The sequence below is a fragment of the Ovis canadensis genome, chromosome 3 (genome assembly GCF_042477335.2).
Source record: "Ovis canadensis isolate MfBH-ARS-UI-01 breed Bighorn chromosome 3, ARS-UI_OviCan_v2, whole genome shotgun sequence".
Taxonomy (NCBI): domain Eukaryota; kingdom Metazoa; phylum Chordata; class Mammalia; order Artiodactyla; family Bovidae; genus Ovis; species Ovis canadensis.
The window spans coordinates 12,700,015-12,712,038 of record NC_091247.1 but is presented as its reverse complement, the minus strand read 5'-3'; the positions used below and the strand labels follow the sequence as shown (position 1 = coordinate 12,712,038).

The 12,024-nt window shown below is 36.1% G+C and overlaps 1 protein-coding gene across 7 annotated transcripts in view; it reads left to right on the top strand.

The window, feature by feature from the left end:
* The window catches only part of RABGAP1 (RAB GTPase activating protein 1), a 161,764-nt gene that overhangs the window by 105,808 nt on the left and 43,932 nt on the right, over positions 1-12,024 (top strand). The gene's annotated exons all lie outside the window — the stretch shown is intronic.

The following is a 12,024-nucleotide window of genomic DNA, read 5'->3' as shown; positions in this document are numbered from 1 at the left end:
GAATAAGGTCAGAAAGATAAATTTGGGGCTACCTGATCTGGAATTAAAGGCTAAGGGATGTGATTTTCTTTAGGAATTGGAGATGGACTTTAGGTTTTTGAGTAGGTGAATAACATCAATATAGAATCCTAAAGTGACAGAGCTACAGGATCCCTTAGAGTTCATAATCTAGACTCTTCCTTTCTCAGATCGGGAAAGGGAGACCCAGAGCAGTGATACAGTTAAGTTAGTTGCAGAACTGGGACTAAAGTCCAGGTCTCAGACTTCCCTGGCTCAAACATGACAAAAAATAAGTCCAAAGGATTGTTCAGCATTGGTCAAGTGCTTAGAAATTGGGCATTTCCAGCAGCTTTGGAAAAGTGTTCAGATTTTGATGTGGATTAAATAAAATAAAAAGTCTTTTCATTGGTACTTTCGACCAAACAAATTAAGATTTGAAAAATCTTAATTAGTTAACAAGTTTTCTTTATCAGTAGCAGTCACTTCAGAAATGTTTGTTAGGAGAAGTAAAAATATATGAAACATGATTTTAGAAAGCCTTCATTTGTATTATTTGTACTGCTAGTGAGATTGGAGGGTGAAGTTTTTGCTTAAATAAAATTGAATATCATTGCTTATTGTTTTAAAGTTGCTGTTTCCCAGGAATTTTAAATAGAAAAACAAAAAATTTAATTCCAGGAGGGCTCTTACTGCCTATCTAATAAGCCATTACTACATAGATACTAATAGAGCTTGATTGACTATATTTCCCTATGCTGTTTTTAGGTTAGTACACAAAGATCTAACTGATTATACCTTTATACAATAATAATATAATAAGATAGCTTTTAAATCTTTAATTATTTCTTGTTAGTTGTTTCTTAGGTAGTCTAATGGTTCAGATGGTAAAGAGTCCACCTGCAATGTGGGAGACCTGGGTTCAATCCCTGAGTTGGGAAGATCCCCTGGAGGAGGGGATGGCAACCCACTCCAGTATGCTGGCCTGGAGGATCCCCATGGACCGAGGAGCCTGGCAGGCTATAGTCCATGGGGTCACAAAGACTTGGACACAGCCAAGCAACTAAGCAGGATTTTTTCTGAAGATTAACTCTTTACTTTGGAAAATTAAAATCTTAAACATGAATTTTCTTCTATATTGAGAGTGATTTTGAGAAGATTTTATTTTTAGCATGTAACACTTTATAAAATCTTTAGATGAATGGTATCAGTCAAATAATACAATCTGTTTTAAGAAGTATTAAAAGGGCATTTGATATGCACTTTTACTTATAATAATACAGTTGAAATATTTGGTATTCATCGCAATTATCAGAAACATTTGAAATGTGACTGTATATAAAATAATTTTGTCTTCTAATTTAGCTGACTCATAAATTACCTCCTTGACACCTTTTACTCAAAGTGACACTCACTGTCTTCACTTTTGTCAGATGAAAGTTCTCGAGCATTTTCTGCTGCTTGGGCCTCTCCATGATGGGGTAACGTGAAGGAGAGTCAACAATAGCAAAGCAGGAAAAGATTGACGGTGCAGTTAGCAGTTGTGCCTTATCTATACATGATTTGGGACAGTTTTGCCAAAAGCACTGAATAGTTTTCCTGTGGGAAACTTGAGCCCTAAAAGGAAATGAACACAGCTAAAAGGCTGAATCTCACATGGGACTTAGATTTATTTTTAGAATGCCACTATGATGCCATATTTGGATTGAAACAATGTGATAACCGTACCTTATTTTATTAAAAAGTCATGTTTTGAAGCCATTTAATTTTCTATTACACTGTGTATATAGATCCAACATAATGAGTGTGTAACTGTTTGGCTGGTAACCATGCTAAAGCGTTTTAAGGTTAGAGGCACCTAGTTGGCAAACATTTCTGGAGGATGCTTTTGGAGTCTGCTTTCTGCAATAAAAGATTGTTTGGCATGTTCATTGATTATAGAATATAGTTGTCTTCTTGTTGTGTTATATTTGGGGCAAGTTGTTTTCTTACTGGAAGGGAAACAAGAGGAAAGAAGAGTTAGTAGCACTAGGTGTGGGTAGGGTTAGTTGATGGTCTTGAAGTAAATGAAGTCTTTACTAAATGAGTCAATAGAGAAACCCAAATGGATTTTTGCCTCTGAGAAATGATGTTTTTAAAAGATAATCAGCAAAGCTGTTTTATCCTGAGTTCTAGAGTGTTCTGCTTAGCCTGGTTCATAGGTTTGAAAAAGTTATTGCACCATTTATACTTTGGGTCAGCTTTTCTGCTACTTGATTTATCTTCTTTATAATTTTATGTGGTTAAAGCAAATTATGTCAATAATATATATTGGATTTCTGAATTGGATGCTATCTAAAATTGCAGATCCCTCACAGTTCACTAAGTTTCAAATATGGGAAAATTTGCCAAATACATATTTTGCTTTTGGCTTCTCTCCCAAGGTTGGAAATACGCCAGCATCATAAATCTCAAGTCTGATGGGAAAAAGCTGTTACTGATGGACAAGGCCTAATGCTACCTGCTTCCCATGCAGTATTTAATTTCCTCTCATAAACTTTGTAAGACAGTGAGCATTGCATACATTTTACAGATAGGGATAATTAAGGCTCACACTAGTTAAGTGACTTGTCCGAGGTCATACAGTTAGCAAGTAGGAGAGGCAGTTTTTAGAGGTAGAACTGCTTGACCCAGAGTCAGTATTCTGTGACATTGTGTTTTGTTACCTGGTGTGGCCTCAGTATAGCGCCTAAAATCTGTCTTTGGTATTTGTCAGAGGTCCAACTCCAGTCTTCACATAGTTGTGGCCAGATTATGAAATGCCTTCAGTTACTTACATGTTTGTGGAAATCTGGTTACACTTTGTTATGTGTATGATGTGTTTGGAGTGGAAATTTTGAAACATTAATTACTGAATGTGTTTAGGCTCTCAATCATGTCCAGCTCTTTGCAAGCCCATGGACTATAGCCCAACAGGCTCCTCTGTCCATGAAATTTTTCAGGCAGTGGGTTGCCTTTTCATTCTCGAGGGGATCTTCCTGACCCAAAGATCAAACCCGCATCTCCTGCATTGATAGGTGGATTCTTTACCACTGAGCCACCCGGGAAGCCCCAATTACTGAATACCTATTTCAGTTATTTAAATATGTTAAAGATTAATTTCTTACCTTCCTTTGGTTGAGCTTTTAAAGTCTTTTATTAAATGTTATATTTTACTAGAATTACGAGTTTTGTATTTGAGAGTAAATCACCAGGATAAATATACAAACTTGTGTCTACCCACAAATCTGGTTTACACTGAAATTCCTGCTTACTGCACTGGTGTGGAATAACAGCATTGCAAGTTGAAAGAAAACTAATTTGCAGATAAATGATGCTAGTTATATAGGGACAAGTAAAATTATGTTTGCACAGATACACATTTTTATGTTCTTAAAATCTGAATTTAAGATAAAAATGTACGCTGTCAGTGTTAAGTGAGCCCATCAAACAGATATTTATTTCTAGAATTCTTACCGATTAAACTATAAATGGAATTGAGGGGCTTTAATACATTTTATGGATTTCCCAGTTGGCACAGTGATAAAGGAATCTACCTACCAATGCAAGAGACGCAGGAGACATGGGTTCAATTCCAGGGTCAGAAAGATCCCCTGGAGTAGGAAATGCAACCCGCTCCAATATTCTTTCCTGGAAAATTCCACGGACAGGGGAGCCTGGTGGGCTACAGTTCATGGGGACACAACTAAACATGCTTGCACACACAGTTTGTTTCCTACAAATACCCTATACCGCGTATTACTGAGGCATTGAGGTGTACCTTATTAGAATATTTACAATTCAGAGAAGTAAGAAAATGTAAATAAGGAAGAGATTTGGGAAATAAAACATTAAGAAAATGATTTTACCTCAAGAAGGTTTTTACTCCTTATTTATTCATTTTTAAGCATAGTACTTCTTAAATTTCCTTTTCCTTCAAGTTTTTGTTCTAGGGAATTTAAAAAACTAAGTCTTTAAAATCACTTCTGACAATCTGTAGCTGACTTTTAAAGAGCAAAATGTAGCCAAAAAAATTATTTTATTTCTGTGAAATATATTGTGAAGATAAGATATAGCATGGGGGATTTGAGTGGACTTGTTTTGTTTTCTTAAGTATTACATGATGGCTTTTAACAAAGCATTTATTGCATTCCAAATAATCTTAAGAAGATCTGACTTTTTCTTTAAGCAACAAGTTACTTTGGAAATAATAATCTTCTCTATGCTGGTTATTTCTCATGGCAGCCTTCCACTGCATTTTCTTTGTTTGGGTACTTTCTTTTTCTTCCTGCCATTCTTAGCTTTCTATTTTTCAACTTGAGTTTACAAAGGGTGTGTATTCAAAGAGTTTCCGTCAGTTCCCAGTACCTTGTTAATCCTGAGAAGTTACTCAGTGAGCCAATTCTCACAGTAAGCTATAAAAATAGTCATCCAGAAAAATTACAGAACCTGGTACCACTGTGATTTGAACTAATGGATGACTTTCAAAACCAAGATGGGACCAAAAAACAGCACAAATGTTATTTCCTTAGATTTTTGTCTGCACGAATTATTTTAGACAAGCCTTACACTTTAAGTAACAAAGCCTCGCTGGTGCTTTCTCATATACACTAAAAAGAGCTTAGGAATTGGGGACAAGAAAGAAATCACCTAAAAATTAATTACATGAACAGAGACTCTCTTTTTATTACTATTGAGCTTGTACCTACAGCATTCGTTTCAACAGTTGTATTCCACAGATTCAGTCCAGCATTTTATTGAGTGCCTAAGTAAGTGCAAATCTTAATATGGTACATTTGTTTCAATTAGTGAACCAACATTGACACATTACTATTAAGCAAAGTCCATGCTTTAGCTTTCCATCGTTTATTCTTAATGTCCGTTTTCTCTTGCAGATCCCATCTAGGATACTACATTTTGTTCAGTCTTCCTCTCTTGTTAGGCTTCTCTTGTCTGTAGCAGTTTCTTAGACTTTTCCTTGTTTTTGATGACTTTCGCGGCTATAAGGAATGCTGGTCAGGTATTTTATAGAATATCCCTCATTTGGAATTTGCCTGGTGTTTTTCTCCTAAGTTTATGAGTCTGGGGGAAGAAGAATACGTAGCCAACTCCCGTTTTCATTACCTCATATCGAGGGTGCGTGCTGTGCCATCAGCGTGACTTATCACTGTTGGTGTGCACCGTGAGCATCCGACTGAGGGCATGTCGGTCAGATTTCTTCAGTGTTGTTACTTTTCTCGCCCCCTTACCATCCTGTACTCTTTTGAAGGAAGACTCTGGGCACAACCAGCAAAGGAGTGGGCTCCCTCCATGAGGGCAGGATGTTTACATAAATTATTTGGAGCTCTCTCTGGAAGATTTGCCTCTTCCCCTCTGCCCTCATTTATTTACTTATTTGTTCATTTATTTATATAAGTATAGACCCATCGATATTTATTTTATACTTTAGCTTAAAATATAATATTACTTCATTAATTTTATTGCTCAAATAAATTGTTCTAGCTGTGGCTACTAGAAACTATGTTTGGCACATACTTCCTTTGACATGTTCCCATGGTTATGGGTTTTCTTTGTGGTGTGAGTTGGAGGGAAGTGCTTCCTAATCCTCTGCCAGTTCTCAATGTTCTGGGATTATCTTGTGTATTTCCTGCCCCAGTCCTGGAATCAATCTTTTCCATAAGGAGCCTGGTTCCTTTTATTGGTAAATGGTATTGGAAACCAAGATCCTGGCACAAGATGTGTTCATTGCTGGCTTACTGACTGTGTGCTCAGTCGTGTCTGACTTTGTGATCCCATGCACTGTGGCCCGCCAGGCTCCTCTGTCCATGAGATTTCCCAGGCAAGAATCCTGGAGTGGGTTGCCATTTCCAGGTTGCCTCTTCCAGGGGATCTTCCTGACTCAGGGATCAAACCCATGTCTCCTGTGGCACCTGGATTGACAGGACCACTGAGCCACTTCGGAAGCTTCTCAACTGACAGGGCAAGGGAATATTTGCATGATAGTGCCTTTCTTTCCCCTCTATATTTGTCAACGTGGGTTCAGCAAAAAATGCATTGGAGTTAGAGTGGGATGGAGTCTGTAAATTTTATATGCCATTCTCTGCAACTTTAGAGACAGTTCTTTATATATAGACCAGAAGGAAGCTGAGACAGTATATAAGTGACAGTTCCAAAACAGGAGGGCAGTTACTGTAAAGGTGATGCCAATGTCGTGTATGAATTGGGAGTGTACAACTTTTCTGGAGGACAAATTGGCACTGCAACTCAAATCCCAAAACACAAGAGTTATGCTGGATCTTTTAGGGAAAAGAGTGATTGCACAAATCATTTCTTCCGCTTCAGAATCACAACTCTGCTTCACAGCCTTGTTTATAGCAAAAGTAGTAGAACAGCCTGAATATACCGGAGTATGAGCTTCGGCCTGGTAAATTTTGGTATGGCTGTGTTACTGTCCACTAAAAATGCTAGGATAGGATGACTGTCAAATAACAGAAAAAGAGGCTCACTACATTTTGCAGTTAGTAAAAGTTAATTTTCAAAACAATATAAACTCAATTTAAAAAATAATTATATAAAAGCTAGGCATATGCTCACCAAATATAAGCTACAGTTATTTGAGTTGTGAAATTATCTCTCTTTTTCCCCATTATTATAATTGTAAGGAAGCAGAAATGTTTTATTAAAATAAGAAAAAAAAGGGCGTGTTATTATACTAAGAAAATTAAAGGTTAGATTTGTTTTTTTTTTTAATGCAGGTGTATCATTGAACTTCCCTGGTGGCTTACACAGTAAAGAATCCACCTGCAATGCAGGAGACCTGGGTTCAATCTGGGTCGGGAAGATCCCTGGAGAAGGGAATGGCAGCCCACTCCAGTATTCTTGCCTGGAGAATTCCATGGACAGAGGAGCTTGGCGGACTAAAGTCCATGGGGTCGCAAAGAATAAGACACAACCGAGTGGCTCCCACTTAAAACTTAAAGCTGTATCATTAATTTGGGGTGATGTTTGAGGAACAGTGACTAGTCCTATTTTATAAGAGTATGGGAACGGGAAATAAAGATTCAGATTTTCGTGTGAGGTGTTAATTCTTTGTATTTGTTTAGTGAATACATTTTTAAAGTGCTATTAATTTATAGTATTTTAGTAAAATTATTTCCAGCAACGTATGTATGCATTCTGTTATATGAATGGTAATATGTTTGTCTCCCCCCCCCCATTAATGGACATTTGAGGTTTCTAGTTTTTGGCCATTCCAAATAATAGTATTATAAACATTATTGTATATGTTTTTTCCTCTTGGATACATGGTTTTGTTTCTCCTGTGTGAAACAAAGTGAAATTTGGAATAAAATTGCTGGGTCTGGGTAAATGCCTATTTAACTTTACAGGAAACTGCCTTGTAAGTCACTGAATTGGTTGTATCATTTGATATCTCCACTAGCAACAATTAAAGAGTTCCAGTTGTTTCATATCCTCACCAACATTTGGTATTGTCTTTTTATTTTAGCCAGTATAATATGTTTTAAAGTGTATGTAGAATTCCTGAGTTGTGTATACTGTTTGTGTTACTGCTTGAAATATAAGGGACAATATGCCACTATAATTATAGGGTTTCATTTTAAATCTTTACTGCATTGCTGCTGTAGAAATGTACACTTTGGAGAGTTGACTTTTGTAAAATACAGCAAATATTTTAACATTCATTATATTACATGGGGAAAAAGTATTCAAAGGCATATACATTTCAAGTTGTGGTATCTTGTTTATGGTAAAATTTCTGCAAGTAAAACATAGGAAGTTAATCAACAGTAACATATCAGTGTAGTCTAAATCTTTCCAAAGATCTTCTCTCTGGTCATGTTGCTGGTGACAAGTTATCATGTTGTATATTTAGAGGACTTGGCAAACTTCGGCAAATCCAGCATGCTTCTTGTTTTGAAAATAAAGTTTTATTAGAATGAAGAAATGCTTATTCATTTACATATTGTCTGTGGTTACTTTTACTGTGCAGCAGGAGAGTTGAGTAAATATTTGCCACCTGGATCTTAACAGGGAAAGTTGGCAGAATGTTACTACTGCACAATTGTATGGCAGTTTTGTTTTCTTCCGGACAGTAAAGCTGTTTTTTTCTTATGATAAATGAAGCAGCCAAAACGTAAAGCCAGTTAATTAAAAGAACTACATCTGCCATGACTTCAGTAACTTTCAGGACATATCACCTTACAATAGTTTTGCCATTTCTTGTTCCCATAAGGTTTAATTGTTCTTTATGATTGCCTTAAGTACATTTGTAAGTTCAGTCCCTCAGTCATATCCAGCTGTTTCCGACTCCATGGACTGCAGCACACCAGGCTTCCCTGTCCATCACCAACTCCCAGAGCTTGCTCAAACTCATGTCCATCAAGTTGGTGATGCCATCCAACCATCTCATCCTGTGTCGTGCCCTTCTCCTCCTACCTTCAGTCTTTCCCAGCATCAGTGTCTTTTCCAGTGAGTCAGTTCTTCATGTCAGGTGGCCAAAGTATTGAAGCTTCAGCATCAGTCCTTCCAATGAATATTCAGGACTGATTTCCGTCAGGATTACTGGTTTGATCTCCTCCCAGTCCAAGGGACCCTCAAGAGTCTTCTCCAACACCACAGTTCAAAAAGTATCCATTCTCAGCTTTCTTTATAGTCCAACTCTCATATCCATACATGACTACTGGAAAAACTGTAGCTTTGACTAGTGAAAAACTTTCACATTTGTAAAAGCTTTACTAATTACAGTCTGCTGAAAAGATGTACTTGGCTGACTTACTTAATTTGGCTATGAATATCCAGTATACTTTATGCTAACAAGTTCCCTGTATCAGCTATGTTTAACTGCTTAGGAATAAAAGGACTGTGTATCATGGTATAAATCTTAATTTTATAAGCACTTGAGTTTGGATGGTTTACAAAAGCTCTTTTCTGTGTTCTCTTAGGAAAGAATTGTCCAAAATGTTACTGTGATTTGTTTTCAGAATCTTTTAAAATTTAATGATGTCATTATTCTGATAGGAACTTACTAAATCCATCATTGTTAGAATTTTTGGATCATTTTTGTACAGGTTGGCCTCTGGCAAGTCAAATGGATTTATTCCCAAGTTCTTCAGCATATTTCCTAAGACCAAATATTTTAAGCAAATGGTTCACATAGAACTCTTCGATTTATTATCATTCTTGAAGGCTTCAGAAATGCAGTATGTGAATTTTCAAAATCGCCTTCTCTGAAGGGCGTTTTACTCCTTACTTACCTGATAACTTTCATGATCATACAGTTAGAGGGAAGGCAGATGGATGAGAACTAACCAGTTACAGAGTTTTTTCAGAGAAGTTTTTTATGTGTTCCTATTCTATGTACATTTGGATTTCTAAATCATCTCTCTCTCATAACTATGTATCCATTTTCAAGTTATCTTTATCATCAGTCAGTCTGTTATGACTGACACAGCTGGCACAGAATATTTTGAAGCTTTTTGTACTTCTGTCATCTTCATATAATTTTCTAACCTTCATGTTTTTCTTAAGCCACAGTCTGTCATTCATAGCCTATTTTAGAACTTTGATTTTTGTTTCATAAAATTCCAGAGTGATTTCATCTGACATTTTAAAAAACCAGAAATCTCTTTTGGAAATACAATTACAGTGGAGATGTAATTCAAGAATAGAATTTACAACTTTTTCAGAATAATTTATTGTAGCTGAACTTCAAATGTGCCTCAATAACATGTCTATTCATCATTTTTGAAAAGTTTGTCAATGTGAAACTTATTTTAATTATTGTTTTAGTGCTTTAAGTCCTCTTCCTCCTTTTTGTTTTTAAGTTCCTGAACCTTTCATAAACTACTTAGTGCTTCTTTGGGTCATCTTCTTCAATGCTTTAAAATTATCATTCTGATTTTCCAGATCTCCACTTGACTGAATTATTCTCTACAGAGTGTTCCAGGTAGTAGCTCTCCTCTCATCACCAAAAACTCATTCTTTTTAGTTGCTCATTGTGGTTTTAATTGGCATTGTCCTGGTAACTGCCTTTTCATTTACTTATCTAATGTGTCCGCTCAAATTTTTGCCCATTTTACTAGGTCACGTCTTTAAGTTTTTATATATATTCTGAATGTAGTTCCTTCTCAGATACATGTACTACTGGCCTATTTCTTTTTTTAATGACATTTTATAAGCAGAAAATTTTTAATTTTGGTGAAATCCAATTATTTTTCCTCTTAATGACTCTAGGGGTGCAATAAGTTTTTGTCATGCTGCAGTTTCACAATTGAAGCTGATACTTTTACGATCTATTGTTGTTTGAGCTATTCATGAAACAGTTTTATTTCAAAGATTTCTTAACTCCCAACATGCCTGTAGTTTTCTCTTTGTGTTGCTAGCTTATACTCTATGTGTTTGTTAAAATTAAAACTGAGCTTTAATTTTAATTCAAGGGAATTCCCTGGCAGTTCAGAGGCTGCACTTGGCACTTCCACTGTGGGGTCCTAGGTTCAGTCCTTGGTTGGGGAACCGAGATCCTGCAAGCTGCACAGTGTGGCCAAAAAAAATACATACATGAAACTGAGCTGAAGAGAAGTCACGTGTCCTAGGCTGAATAACAACCAGTAGTCACTCAGTCGTGTCCGACTCTTTGTGACCCCATAGACTGTAGCCTACCAGGCTCCTCTATCCATGGGATTTTCCAGGCAAGATTACTGGAGTGGGTTGCCATTTCCTTCTCCAGAGGATCTTCCCGACCCAGGGATCGAACCCGGGTCTCCCGCATTGTAGGCAGATCTTTACCAGCTGAGCCACAAGGGAAACCCTAATTAACCCACAGTAATATATATTTTTAATATAGACTCCCTTTGTGTCATTTTTCTTGATAAATGCAGGATGATTTATTTTGTATTTTGAGCTGAAGGACCCAGTCTTTACTCTGTACAATTTCTCTTTTTTGTTTTGAGAAGAAGCATGAATCTTTGTTGTCACATTGTAGTGGAAAATGTTTAAATCATCTAAATGTTTATCTACAGTAGAATAGATAAATAACTCTATACATAAATAACTACATAGTTATAGAGTTAAATACACTTGAGCTATGTAGATCACCATTTATTAATCATTAAAATATAGTATTGAACCAAAAGAAGCTATTGAAGACATGGATTATAATGTCATTTATAGAAAATACTTTAAACATTCTGTAAAGAGTATATATTCATGTGCATATGTTAATACATGCATCTACACACACATATGTACATAACACATACATTAAAATATGCCTGGCAATGATAGCAAAATCAGGATAGTGGTTAACTGTAAAAGGAGGAAGAGGGCATATGAGATTGGAATTAGGTGTACAGATTTGTATCTATGATGTTTGCTTTCTTAATCTTGATAATCTGCATGTGTATTCATTATATGTTCTCTATACTTTTGGCATTACTGAAATATTTCATAATAAAACCCCTGAGCAAACAAATTTTCAGTTTTGGGATGGCTTGGTAAAATCAATATACTTCCCTAAAGGGAAGGCACTTAATTTTTTAAAATAACCTTACTTTCTTATTTTGTTAAAAAATAAAGAGAAGGCACAAGGTCAGGCGCTGTTCTGTTTCCCATGACAGTTATTCTCTTGCCTGTGTATGACACAATTTGAAACTCACTAAAGAATCAATCATTATAGCAATCTTGGTTTTTTTCCAGGTATTTAGTCAGAATGTCTTTAATCATTAATAAGGTTCTCTTCTGATTTAGTTTCGTGCCTCTTTCACATGACTCTTGAATTAATAAACATTAGCATTAGAGATTGTGGTTCAGGGAGAGCTGCTGATCACATGAGCATTGTTATCACTCAATTTTACGGAAGCTTTTGGATTTTTCTTAGATATATTTATCAAGCACTAAGTGTGTGTCATAATTTTGCTAGGCTCTGTGAAAGTTAGAAAACTAAATCACAGTTTCTACCCCCATGTGAATAGTTTTATAGGAAGATAAGAT